Here is a 14,908-nt window from a genome sequence, read left to right on the forward strand (position 1 = left end):
ATGTGTAGCACTGTGCAATTCACTTATAAGAATTGTATCTTAGGCTGGGCGCGGTGGCTCACGCCTGTAATCCCAGCACTTTGGGAGGCCAAGGCAGGTGGATCACCTGAGGTCAGGAGTTCGAGACCAGCCTGGCCAACATGGTAAAACCCTGTCTGTACTAAATATACAAAAATTAGCCAGGTGTGGGAGCACATGCCTGTAATCCCAGCTACTTGGGAGGCTGAGGCATGAGAGTCAATTGAACCTAAAAGGCGGAGGTTGCAGTGAGCCGAGATTGTACCACTGCAATCCAGCCTGGGTGACACAGACTGTCTCCAAAAAAAAAAGAATTATCGCATCTTAACCTTAGCCTCCTACCTTAACAACTACCAGATAGGTATATTTATTCCCATTTCACAAATGAAGAAATAGCTTTAGAAAATTAAGTAATTTGTCCAAGTTCACATAGAGAGTCAGGAATCAGGACCACTGAACCTGTCAGTGGCACTTAATATGGTAAGAGGAAGTGGTGGCGGCGGCAGTGGTGGTGGTGGTGATAGGTACTCTTTGAAATATAAAGACACTACCAACAAACTTTTATATATACAGAAACCTTGCCCACTCACCAAGAAGACTGCTCTCCCCATCATTCTTCCTACTCCCCAAGTGCTTCACAATAACTAGCAGGCCTGAGGAGACGCTGCCACCTAATGGCCAGTGCCATGAACTATGTCTTGTGGCCCTGTTCCCACACCTCACCTTGGCTCCTCTACCTTCAAGATTGAGCCTCAAAAGGATTGTACGGACACAAATCACCCTTTTTTTTTTTTTTTTTTTTGAGACAGAGTCTTCCTCTGTCGCCAGGCTGGAGTGCAGTGACGCAATCTTGGCTCACTGCAACCTCCGCCTCCTGAGTTCAAGCAATTCTCCTGCCTCAGCCTCCCGAGTAGCTGGGACTATAGGTGTGTGCCACCACACCCAGCTAATTTTTTTTTACATTTTTAGTACAGACAGGGTTTCACCACGTTGGCCAGGATGGTCTTGATCTCCTGACCTCGTGATCCACCTGCCTCGGCCTCAAAAAGTGCTGGGATTACAGGCGTGACCCACCGCAGCCAGCCTACAAGTCACCATTTTGCCTATCTTGCTCTCAGGAGTGATCCATCCCACACAATCTCTTATTCTGGCACTATCCATAGAACACTGTACCAGAAGAAATGTTCTCCACCTGCCCTTACCCAATACATATATCTGCCCTGTCAATACAGTAGCCACTAGCCAAATGTGGCTATTATTACAATGTGATAAGGCCACAAAATAAGCATTCTTAAACTACATTAAAAGAAATAGTCTTAATGCAGACTACTGAAATCTCACTTAATTCTAGTTGGAATGACATTTCCAAGCATTATATTTTCTCCTTTCTTATTAAACTAATTATAAAATACTCTATATTTTAAAACTTCTGGGCCAGGCATGGTGGCTCATGCCTATAGTCCAAGCTATTCGGGAGACTGCAGTGGGAGGATCACTTAAGCCCAGGAGTTCGAGTCCAGCCTGGGTAACACAGTGAGACCCAGTCTCTTAAATAAATAAATAAAGCCAGGCACGGTGGCTCACACCCATAATCCCAGCATTTTGGGATTTTGGGAGGCCAAGGTGAGTGGCTCACTTGAGGCAAGGAGTTCTAGACCAGCCTGGCTAACAGGATGAAACCTTGTCTCTACTGAAAATACAAAAATCAGCCAGACATGGTGGCAGATGCCTGTAATCCCAGCTACTCTGGACACTGAGGCACGAGAACTGCTTGAACCTGGGAGGTAGTGATCTGAGATCATACCACTGCACTCCAGTCAGGGTGACAGAGGAAGACTCTGTCTCAAAGGAAAAAAAAAACAACAAAAAAAAAACCAAAAAAACTTCTCCCTATAATTCCACCACCCTAACACAACTATACAACTATTCTCACTACTTCATGTACCCTTCTAAATTTCATCTACACACACAGAGTCAGCTATATGAACTATCTAGATACAATTTAATGTTCTACTTTTAAAATGTCATTGTTTTATAAATATATCCCACAGTTCTACAGTTATATTTGTTATTTTAAGGGCTACAATATATTACATTGAATTAATGTGCTATAAATCATTTAATCACAGATGACTGGACCAAAGATTATAAATATCTTTATCCTTCATTATACCACTTTTAGAGCTACCCTGGCAAAAGGGATACAAAGGAGGTAAGGGTAAAGAAACATGTCACATAATGAAAAGCTGAAGCACTTATAAATGGTTTAGCCTAACAAAGCCAAGACCATACATGACAGTTGCTGTCAAATAGTTTAAGATACTATATGTAGGGTCAAAATAGTTTAAGTTGTGACAAAGGGGCAGAACTAGGATCAATGAATAGAAATAAGAAAAGGGCAGTTTTCAGCCCAAAAACTAAAACTTTTCAAACTATCAAAATTATTCAACAAAGTAAACTACATAAAACAGCTAAGCTGTCCATCTGTGAAAGCATTAAAAAATAAGCTAGATAAGCACTTGACAGAGATAGTGCAGACTCTTAAATTGGTGGGAGGTAAGACTAGATAACCTCTCAGGTTTCCTTTCACTCAAATATTCAAATATTTATTAATCACCTGCTATAATCCTAGCAATGTACTAGGTATACAAAAGTGCACAGAACAGACCTGGTCCCTATGCATTTTGCACTTACAACCTAGTGTAGGAAATAGAGAAAAAGAAAAAAAATTAAATAATTACAAATCATAAGTGCTATAAAGGAAAACAACGAAATGCTTTAGGAAAAATAACAAACTGTGCATCAAGTAAGGCCTCTCAGAGGGAGAATATTTTAAAGTTGTGGACTAAAGAAGAGTTAAGCTATGCAGAGAGTGCTCTGGTGCAGTGGAAAGCCACTTAATGTATAAACTGGAGCGTGATGTGATCTGATGTACTTTTTTTTTATTGTTATTACTTTTTGGAGATGGAATCTTGCTCTGTCACCCAGGCTGGAGTGCAGTGGCACGATATCGGCTCACTGCAACCTCCACTTCCCAGGTTCAAGCAATTTTCCTGCCTCAGCCTCCCAAGTAGCTGGGATTACAGGTGCCGCCACCATGCCTGGCTAATTTTTGTATTTTTAATAGAGATGTGGTTTCACCATGTTAGCCAGGCTGGTCTTGAACTCCTGACCTCAGGTGATCCGCCTGCCTGGGCCTCACAAAGTGCTGGGATTACAGGCGTGAGCCACTGCACCTGGCCGCTCTGATTTACATTTCTCAAAGATCGTTCTGGCTGTTATGTGGAGAATGAATAAGAAAGAAGAAAATGTAGAAGCAGGAAAAAATCAGGTAGTAGGTAGGAGTCCAGATGAGAAACAATGATAGACTAGGCTGGTTGAAGTAGATGGATAGAAAGGTATAGATAAGTTTCTTTCTTTCTTTTTGAAACAAGGTCTCTCTCTGTCGTCCAGACTGGAGTACAGTGGGGTGATCATAGTTCGCTGCAGCCTCGACTTCCTGGGCTCAAGCAGTCCTCTCATCTCAGCCTCCCTAGTAGCTGGGACCACAGGCACATGCCACCACACCCAGCTAATTTTTTAATTTTTGTAGATGGGGGTGGGGGGGGGGTGTGGTCTCACTATGTTGCCCAGGCTGGTCTTGAACTCCTGAGCTCAAGTGACCCTCCTGCCTCCCCAAGTGCTGGGATTATAGGCGTGAACCACTGCACCCAGCCAATAGATGGGTTTCAAGATATATAGGGGAGACACAAACTACAGGACTCAGTGATGGGTTAAACTCAAAGGATAAAGTTAAAACAGAAACCAAATAAGCTTCAGGTTTCTGGCTTGAACAATTAATGGGATTGTGCTGTCATTTTCTGAGACAGGAAAGTTTGTGGGAGGTATGGATGTGGATCAAAACAGGAATCCAACTTTAAGTCACCATGATTGTCTTTAGACCCTTAACAGAAAGTTTCTACTAAAAATTACTCATGACTCATTCTTTGCTCTTTAAAAAGCAGTCTGTGGAAGGGGAAATACTATAAAGGTGACTGGGCCAATTGAAAAAAAAATTGGAATACAAATGGTAGATAAAACTATTGCGTCAATGTTAAATTTAGTGAAGTCCATACTGTACAATTTTTTAAAAAATCCCTATGACTGGGAAATACATGTTGAAGTATTTAGGAGATAAAGGGCCATAATATGCATATAAACATATATATACCTATTCATATATACATATATATGAAAGAGAGCAAACGGTAAGAAAATGGCACAAAATATTAACAGGAAAATCTGGATAAAGAGTATTTAGATATTCTTTGTACTATTCTTGGTCTTGCAACATTTCTCTGAGTATAAAATTATTACCAAAAAAAACCCAAAACTTTTTTTAAGACAGTCCCAGATTTCTCTTATTCACACCAAATAATTCAAATTCCTTTAAACTCACCTCATATGTATCTCCCTCCTCAACCCACTCCATCATGTCTCATCCATTACACAGAGTAGTGGCCCCATCAGGGAGACAAGGAACATACACAACATACTCTATATAAAGAAATGGCATAAGAAGTGAGGATTGCCAAGAGGCTTCTTGCAATCTTCCATCTCCCATGAAGTAGCATGTGCTCTCTGAAATGTACTATGTCCTGATCTGTAACAGATGGCTGGATGATAGACTCCTTTCAGTTCTGGATCTACTCTTCTCATGTAATATATAGCAATAAATCTACCAAATTAGCATGATCATGTGATATCTGCAGATTAGATGTTCCTCCTACATATGCCCATCGTTTAGCTGGGTATCCCTAGGTATAGCAATTATTACACTATTTTATTTTTAAAATCATGTTTTCCTGTGTTCTACTTTCTCCACTAGACTGAGAGCTCCTTGAAGACTAGCAGCACAAAATATTTAGTTTTTTTTTTTTTTTTAATTCCTAAAGATTATTCTAATACATGGCTGGGTGCGGTGGCTCACGCCTGTAATCCCAGCACTTTGGGAGGCCGAGGTGGGCGGATCACCTGAGGTCGGGAGTTCAAGACCAGCCTGACCAACATAGAGAAACCCCATCTCTACTAAAAGTACAAAATTAGTCAGGCGAGGTGGTGCATGCCTGTAATCCCAGCTACTCGGGAGGCTAAGGCAGAAGAATCGCTTGAACCCAGGAGGCGGAGGTTGCGGTGAGCCCAGATTGCGCCACTGCAAAACTCCGTCTCAAAAAAGATTATTCTAATACATAAAAAGACACTTAATAAAAGCTATTGGGTAAAGAAATAAATATCACTGAAAAATCTTTCTTATGATTGCAGCTCTACTAAACATTACTTTTTTTGCCCTTGGATACAGCAGTATGTAGAAAGTCTTACTCTAATTCAATAGCGAAGGAGACATAACTTCTAGGGGTTGCTGACAAACAAGTGAAAATGCCTATGACCTTATACACAATCCCAAAATCTTGTTTACTTCAATAATTATCATTATAATTTTATAAAATATGATTAATAAAAAGTAAAATATCTTGGGCCTGAGTCTCAACCACACCTTAAAATTAAAGTACATTATATTTAACCCACAGTTCAATTGGTCAATACAACATAAGGAACACTTCAGTGACAAGAAAACACGTCATAGTCTAGACCTTTGTTCTCTATTATAAAATAATCTAAGTAAAATTATGTAAGGTAAGAACATTCAACTGAGTAAACAAATTAAAATCTAATCATTTTACTGGGAAAAGGCAGTTTTTCAAATGCCACAACGAAACTTGCCAAATAGAAGAGTATTCAACAAGAATGTACATTAAGTACTCCAAAAACAAAACTGTGTAAATAGACATGTATCTTTATCCAAAATGATTATATGGTAACACTCAAAATGTCCCAGTACCAAATGTCAAAATACCAAATGCTTTTAAAGTATGTTTCTGAGTTGTATTAAGAGGAGGAAAATACAATGTTTCTTACTCAGCTAGGTATTCTGTCCATATTCTTGCTGTCAATTCTCCTAGTTCCCTTAAGATCTCCCCAACTCATGGAATACAATGCACGTGATAATTTGCAATAGTTCTCAAACCCGTCCTGTTCTCTCCTCATTTCTTAATCTAGAATCTTACTAGCCAGTATTCTAGCACAGGCCTACTTAATTTTCCGCCTTCAGTTTCTTTCCCTTCAATCCATTTTTTACACTTTTCCTGAGATTAGTATTCAAAATTCCAATTCTGATCATGTCACTCTTCAATTTTAAAATCCTTCAATAGCTCTCTGAAGTACAAATACCTAAAAACAGCAAGTGATATTTATTAAGTACTTGTGTGCCAGGTACAAATGTTACCTAATTTAAACCTCACAATCCTACAGTGGAGATATTTTTATTATTCTCATTTTGCACATTTAAGGAAATTGAAACTTAGGAAAATCACATATAGACACACAGCTAGTGAGTGCGTGCAGCTAAAATTACCCAAGCCTTCAAATTGCGGCTTTGGTATTCCTTTACAGCTGCTCCCTCTCACCACTAACCAACAAACCCTGCCTTCCAACCACACCAAACCACCTCAGGATCTGTAATCATAAGATGCTCTTTCAGGACTCCTTACCAAAGTGCACACTACTCCCTTGACTCAAAATGCTACTTGTCCACCATGGGAATTCTCTCCAGAGCATTCTTCCTTTCTTTCCAACCTTCCCTAGGGAAAATCCTCTGGACAGAATAACATAAGCCAAAATGATACACACATCCCACTATCAACTTCAAAATGCTACAACACAGAGTACTCAAATAGATTTTCCAAGGTAATGTCCATGTGACAATCTAGTGCCAGCCTCATAAACCCCTAAATTCACCAGAGGTAAATAAAGATCAACAATAAAGAAACATATATTCAAAAGATAACATTAAAAAAGAAAAAAATAAAGCAACAGCAAAAACTAACAAAAAAAAGCCCTTAATACTTTTGTAAAATATTCACAAAATATAAATTCAGATATTTTGAAATATGTGCAAAATACATTTAGAATAAGAGAATCTTAAGTTTTAAAGTAGAAAATACTGCAAATTTGGACTTCTGACGGCATAAATAAGACAAATCCTATCTAAGATCTACTATTAGCAAACCAAAAAAAATTTCAAGAGACTAAAGGGCTCTTCTACGACTATGTCTGGGGTCAAAAAATAATTCTTCAATACTAAACAGCTTGTGCTTATGAAACATATTAAATGATGCAGAGGTACAGTGATTACGTTACCACATCTCAAGCATCAGCAAATTATGCCAGTATCTTCCAGGAACATGACACAGTGACATCAGGAGTTTCTCCTGGGTATTAACTGACAATTAAACAGCATCTTCACAGTACTAGTCAAATACATTAGGTTACAATTCCACACACTAATACTCAAATTTTGTCTATTCCAGTCTCAAGATCTTCCTGTAGTTAATTGCTCTTATACTGTCATGTGGATAAATAAGCACCAAACGTTACCTGCAAACTTTTAATCTCTTTTCTAGCCCATTAATAAAATGTCTACATTTCTGGCACATATCCCAGCCAGAGCCGTTTCCATACAACTTTTCTTGCCTTTTCCCTGTAATACTAACACATCATCTTCTTAAGCCTTAAGTAAATTTTTTGTAAAAAAAAAATTACTTCATAACAACGTCATCTAATTGAGATATTTAGGAAATCGACCTTTAATGGATACAGAATAATCAGTCCACGGTTTAAGCACTATTCTAGGGTGGTCAACTCAAAACTATATTTTGTGTTTGGCATTCCTACTGGCTATAACCAAAATGCATTTCCTGAATACTTGTTTTGTATAATACCCAGGACCAGGTAGAGTACTTACACTGATGGGGCTTTTTATACTGGTCTACTCTAGATATTAGACCTAGCCCAAGGAAACAGTAAAGAGAATGAAGAGAGAAGAGATACCTCACAAAGACTTGACAACAAATGGAAAATGAGAGATAAGAGAAGTCTGGATTACTCCCAGGTTTATACTTTGGGCACCTGAATGACTGGCAGTTTCATTAACTAAGATGGGAAAATTAGCTGAATACATGAACAAGAGACAGTAAAGACAGCTGGAAAAGAATAGGTATGAAAGAGAAACAGGGCCAGGCATAAAGGCTTACACCTGTAATCCCACCACTTTGGGAGGCCAAGGTGGCCCTTTGAGGTTAGGAGTTTGAGACAAGCCTGGCCAACATGGTAAATCCCGGACTCTACTAAAAATACAAAAATAAGCTGGGTGTAGTGGCAGGTGCCTGTAATCCCAGCTACTTGGGAGGCTGAAGCAGAGAACTGCTTGAACCCGGGAGGCAGAGGTTGCAGTGAGCAGAGATCGCACCACCGCACTGGGCGACAGAGCGAGACTCCATCTCAAAAGAAAAGAAAGAAAAAAGAAAGAGAAAGAGAAACAGGAGAATGATGCTTTGGAAGGCAAAGAAAGTTCAAGAACATGGGCATGATGGTCTAACGTTCACAGTGGATTTAACAATTAAGAACTATGTCAACAGATAGATACAGTTTCTGTAAATAGAGGAAGCAAAAGTAAAATGTTGCAGGGGAATGAGTAGTACACAATCAAGGCAAAAAAAAAAAGAATGTGTGAAGTGTGTTTGGAATGGAATGTAGAAGAGTTTTGCTGGATGAAAGGTTCATGTAGCAGAAGACAAGAAAAGAAGTCTGAGTCAAGGGCTTTGAATTCTAGATTTTATTTTTGGAGTTTATTCTGTGAACAGGAGAAGGAAAGGCATGTAACATTTTTCCCCCCTTTTTAAGACAATTTTCTCAACCCTTTCTGATGACAGGGTACTTGAGGAACTGGAATGACAAGAGTTAAGGCAGGAGTAGCTACTAAGAGGTCTTACAATTATCTAAACAGTAATGAGGACCCGAAAAAGATTGGCAGTAGCCAAAGTAAAAAATAAGGGATATGTGAAAGAGATATTCTTTATTCCCAGGCTGCCTGTGATACTGCGATATGATATCATATCCCATACACATTTGGTCTCTGCCCCTGGTTCCTGACACATAGCTCCTAAAACCCATGGAATCTCCAGAGTGATGAGTGTCTTTTGTATGCTAATGAGGACTGCTAGCTGGGGACCCTTAGTTAACCTCAGGATGGAAGCTGGTTACCAGAAAGACCAGAGCATGAGTACAGGTCGGTACTTTTCAGCCCCATCCCCCAACCTCCAGGGAGGGGAAGGGGACTGAAGGTTGAGTTGATCACCAATGGCCAATGATGTAATCAATCATACCTATGTAATAAAACCTCCATAAAAGGCCAAAACGATAGGGTTCAGAGAGGTGAATACGTGGAGATACCTGGAGAGTGGTACACCCAGAGAGGACAGAGAAGCTCCACGCCCCTTTCCATGACCTACCCTATTCATCTCTTCCATCTGGCTGTTCATCTATATTTCTTATAATATGCTGTTTAATAAATGGGCAAACATAAGTAAAGTGTTTCCCTAAGTTCTATGAGCTGCTCTAGCAAATTAACTGAACCCAAGAAGGGGGTCATGGGAACCCCAATTTATGGCTGGTCATAGACAAAGGTCACAACCTGGAGCATGCATCTGAAGTGGCGGGGGGGATGGCACCGTCTTGTGGGACTGAGCCCTTATCCTACAGCATTTAACACTATCTACAGGTAGACAGTGTCAGATTGGAACTAAATCACAGGGCATCCAGCTGTTCTTCACTGGAGACTATGGTGTCAGAATTGCTTGGTGTCCAGCAAAACAATCTCCATACATTTAGTGTAAGAGGTGCTGTGTGGCCAACTGCTATGTGGCTCACTCTTGTAATCCCAGCACTTTGAGAGGTCAAAGCAGAAGGATCACTTGAGGCTAGGAGTTTGAGACCAGCCCAGGCAAGATAGCAAAACTCCGCCTCTAAAAAAAAAAAAAAAAAAAAAAGTTACAAAGGCCAGGTGTGGTGGCTTGTGCCTGTAATTCTAACACTTTGGGAGGCCAAGGTGGGAGGATCCTAGAGGCCAGGAGTTTGAGACAAGCCTCGGCAACTTGGCAAAACCCCACCTCTACATAAAAATGTTAAAAAATTAGCTGGGCATCGTGGCACACGCTTGTAGTCCCAGCTACTCGGGAGGGCACATCACTTAGTCCAGGAGGTTAAGGCTGCAGTGACCTATAATCAAGCCACTGCACCCCAGCCTGGGTGACAGAACAAGACACTGTCTCAAAAAAAAAAAAAAAAGTGTTATATTGAGTGGTATGTGAGAGTAGGAAAAACACTGTTTTTCTTTCCTATCTTCTAATAGTGCCCTAAATATTCCACTATTACTGTATTACCATACTCATCACATTGTATCATAATCATTTGCAGACTCGGACCTTCTCTTGTTCAGCCTCTTATTACTAACACTAACAAGTCAGGAACACAGGAAGTGGCCAAAAAATGTTTGTTAAACTCAGTAACTCATCAGATGTAGAAGTAAGACCTACAGATACTACAGAGAAACCTAAATGACTTGTAAGATGGTGACAGAGAAAACACTAATGGAGAAGCCAAGAGGGGGATCAAGTTTAGGGGATGAGTGTCAGGGTAAAAGGATGGTTAAGGTCAACATCCAAATAGAGACGTCAAAGAGGAAAAAAAAAAAACCAGAGAAGGAAAAAAATTCAGACAAAAATAGAGATATGGGATAGAAAATAAATCATCGACAAGTCTCATTATTTGCTCATGAAAAGAAATATTTAATAAATATGGATTTCCTAAGACTTTAGGATACGACTGTCTTTAAGAACACTATTCGAATTGCTCATTTGTATATTCTGTACAAATTGAATGGCGTAAATTCCCAACCAAATGGGTCAATCAAAACTAGGTCAACATTGGATAATTATTTGCTTTACTCATTCATTCAACAAAAAATTTATTGAGTGTCTATAAGTGGGGGCAAGAGAGCAACCTGTCACGAAAACAAACAGTAAAATACAGCAAATACTATAACAAAAAAACTGCATGTTAATAGGAACACAAGTAACAGAATATAATGAAGGATAGATGGAAGAGGCATAATGAACATATGTCTAGCAGCTTTCCTGGAAGAAGAGGCATCTATGTTGGACTCTTAAAAAGATAAAGTGATGGCCAGGCGCAATGGCTCACGCCTGTAATCCCAGCACTTTGGGAGGCTGAGGCAGGTGGATCACCTGAGGTCAGGAATTAAAGACCAGCCTGGCCAACATAGTGAAACCCCACCTCTGCTAAAAATATAAAAAATTAGCCGGGCGTGGTGGCATGCACCTGTAATCCTAGCTACTCAGGAAGCTGAGTCAGGAGAATTGCTTGAACCTGGGAGGCGGAGGCTGCTGTGAGCAGAGATTGCGCCTTTGCACTCCAGCCTGGGCGACAAGAGTGAAACTCCGTTTCAAAAAAATAAAATAAAAAAGATAAAGTGATTTAATGAGAAGGCTGAGAAGATTAATGGTATTCTACAAAAAAAAGAAATAGTGGCCAGGCACGGTAGCTCATGCCTGTAATCCCAGCACTTTGGGAGGCCAAGGCGGGCATATCACCTGAGGTTGGGAGTTCGACACCAGCCTGACCAACATGGAGAAACCTCGTCTCTACTAAAAATACAAAACCAGCCAGGCGTGGTGGCACATGCCTGTAATCCCAGCTACTTGGGAGGCTGAGGCAGGATAATCACTTGAACCCAGGAGACAGAGGTTGCGGTGAGCCAAGATCACGCCATTGCACTCCAGCCTGGGCAACAAGAGCGAAACTCTGTCTCAAAAAATAAAAAATAAACTAAAAAAAAAAGTAATAGTATGTGCAAAAGCAGAGAGATGTCAAAGCATTTCTCATTTTCATGGAACCTCCTCTTGGAGGACTATCTGTATGCTAATAAAAAAATCTGATCTTTACTCTGTAGTCCTATGGTAAGAAACATCACATGTGCATTAGAATCCCCTAGGGAGGCTGGGCACAGTGGCTCAAGCCTATAATTCCAGCACTTTGGGAGGCCAAGGTGGGAAAATTGCTTGACATCAGGAGTTCAAGACCAGCCTGGCCAACACAGCAAGACACCCTAGGGAGCACTCCAGATCCCCTAAAGCACGTGCAGGCAAAAGATGGGTAAACAGGCAAAAAAAAAAACAAAAAAAAGAAAAGAAAGTTAACTTCTGTAGAGAATAGGGAGCCACAGAAGATTTTTTTAGCAAAAACAGAACCTGGTCAGATCTGTGTTTCGGAAATCCAAAAGTCAGGGCATGGATCAGTGGCTAAGGGAAGAAAATCTGGAGAAAGACCAATGAAGAGGGTTAAGAAGCAACTGCAATGATGCTCCAACACTAAATATTCACTACTTACTTAAACATAAATGAACCACGAAAAGAGGCATATAAAGTGCTATAACTGTAATATGTGCTTTCAACATAGTTTCTGAATTCATCTCAAACATCAACTCAATAATCATAAGCAGTTATGGTAAAATGAGATCAGGTACATTAGAAAAAAAAAGGGGGTGGTGGAGAAGAGTAGCTGTCAAAATTTCCCTGGAAAAGTTGCTCTTTTCTTCTTCAATTTAACTTTTATTTTTAAAAAGGTAAAACTACCATAACAAATAGGTTGCTAAATCAAAATTTTGAAGCTACTACAAGGCAAGCACTGCACAAAACTGCAGTACACTCCATCATGATGATGACGATGGACCTTGAGTGCACAGATTAGGATAAAATTAATTTCATTTACGTTTCAACGATGTAGATCCCGCATTTTTTTCTCTGTTGAAACATTTTGTTAACTACATATATTTGTATTGTGAAAGTAAAAACTTGGGACCCTAATTTCACTATGCCAAAAGAAAAAAAAGTAAGCTGGAAGCTGAGTCACAAAAGAAGCTGCTTTTCCTTTTGTTTTTTGTTGGGGGTTTTTTTGTTTGTTTGTTGTTTTTGTTTGTTTTTTTTTTTTTTTTTTTGAAGTTTTTTTTTGGATTTTCTGTCTTGTTGCCCAGGCTGGACTGCAATGACGCAATCTCGGCTCACTGCAACCTCTGCCTCCCAGGTTCAAGCAATTCTCCTGCCTCAACTCAGCTTCCCAAGTAGCTGGGATTACAGGCATGAACCACCACGCCCGGCTAATTCTGTATTTTAGTAGAGATGGGGTTTCACCATGTTGGTCATGCTGGTCTCGAACTCCTGAACTCAGGTGATCCACCTGCCTCAGCCTCCCAAAGTACTGAGATTACAGGCTGAGCCACCGTGCCCAGCCCCCTCTCCTTTTGTTTCTAAGCTGATAGCTACAGATAAGAAGTTAAATGTGTCCACGGGTAACTACTCAGTGTTCACCTTAACAAATACATAACTGACTATTCCCCTACCTGCTCCTTTTCTTTCGCAACATGTGGATTCAGTAATGTGATAATACCCTCTCTCTTGCCCCTCCAGCCTGCTTTTTCCATTTAAATACTGAAGCCCTCAAAATCATCTTTGGAGAAAGACAGACTTGTCTCCCTGGCATGCATCCTTAACCTTGGCAAAATAAACTTCTAAATTGATTGAGACCTGTCTCAGATACTTTTTGGTTTACAGTATATAAATAAGAATACAAAAAAAGAAAAGCATCCATCTTTTAAAAAAGAATTCCTTGACTGGACATCCCCTCCAGCTACCACCCTGTTATTTAGCTTTACTTTACAGCAAAACTCCTTGAAGGAACTGTCTATCCCAGCAGTCTACAATTCCTTTCCTCCAATTCTCTCTTAAGCCCACTCCAATCAAGTCTTCACTTCCACCACTAAACCAGAAACAACTTGTTAAGGTCACCAATGATTTTCATATTGCTTTATCTTAGTCCTCAATCTAATAGCATCTGACACAGCTGATTACTCACTCACTCCTTCTTAAAACATTTCACTTGGCTTCACTGATACAACTCAGTCTTAATTCTCTTCCTTCTTTACAGGCGTGCGGCTTCTTGGTCTCCTCTGCTAGTTTCTCTCCCTCTGAAAACATTACAGGATCCCAAGGCTAACTTGTGGGACTTCTCCAGCCACACTCACTCCCTAAATTATTTTAATCCATTCTCGAGGCATTACATACTATCTCTCTGCTAATAACTGCAAATTTATATATCTCTAACCCAGACCTCTGCTGTGAACTGCAGACTTGTGCATACCCAGCTCTCTTCACGATATCTCCACTTAGATTACTAACTTAAAATGTTCAAAACTGAACTCATTACTTCCCCCGCTAAAACCCTGCTTCTTCTGCGCTCTTACCCATCTCAGGAAATGTTAACTCCATTTGTCCAGTTGTTCAGGCCAAACTCATAGCCCACATTCAATCCATCGTTAAATTGTTGGCTCTGGCTTCAAAATGTATACAAAATGTGAGCACTTCTCCCAATCCCTGCCTAAAATCATCATCTCCCACTTAGGATTACTGCTGTGCCTGCTAAATAATCTCATTATGCGCCACCCCTGACATTCTCTACATAGCAGCTGAGAGTTCTACTTATAACAAGTCAACTCTGGTGGCTCCCCACCTTTTAAAAGTCATTCTCACTGGCCTACAACACCATATATGATCAGGCATCCCCCCAACCCAACCCACCTCTCTGACTTCATCTACCAAACATTTCCCCTCAATGCCTGCACTGGCCTACTTGCCACTCCTAGAACAGGTCAAGCAAGCTTTAGCCACAGGATCTTTGTATTCCAGTTCTATCTTCATCAAGTACTCTCTCTCCTAATATCTGCATAGATCACATTCTCACTTCTTCAAGATTTCTGTTCAAATACTAGTTTTTATTACAGCCTTCCCCAACCACCTTAGATAAAACAGCAGCATCACTCTCACATGTTCTTTTCACCTCTTCCTGCTTTTTCTCCACAGCAATGTTAATAGATGACATATTA

The 14,908-nt window shown here is 40.2% G+C and overlaps 1 protein-coding gene across 9 annotated transcripts in view; it reads right to left on the reverse strand.

The window, feature by feature from the left end:
* CCSER2 (coiled-coil serine rich protein 2) overlaps positions 1–14,908 on the reverse strand; it is a 188,410-nt gene that overhangs the window by 165,120 nt on the left and 8,382 nt on the right. The gene's annotated exons all lie outside the window — the stretch shown is intronic.

Source organism: Pongo abelii, chromosome 8 (assembly GCF_028885655.2).
Source record: "Pongo abelii isolate AG06213 chromosome 8, NHGRI_mPonAbe1-v2.0_pri, whole genome shotgun sequence".
NCBI classification, from domain to species: domain Eukaryota; kingdom Metazoa; phylum Chordata; class Mammalia; order Primates; family Hominidae; genus Pongo; species Pongo abelii.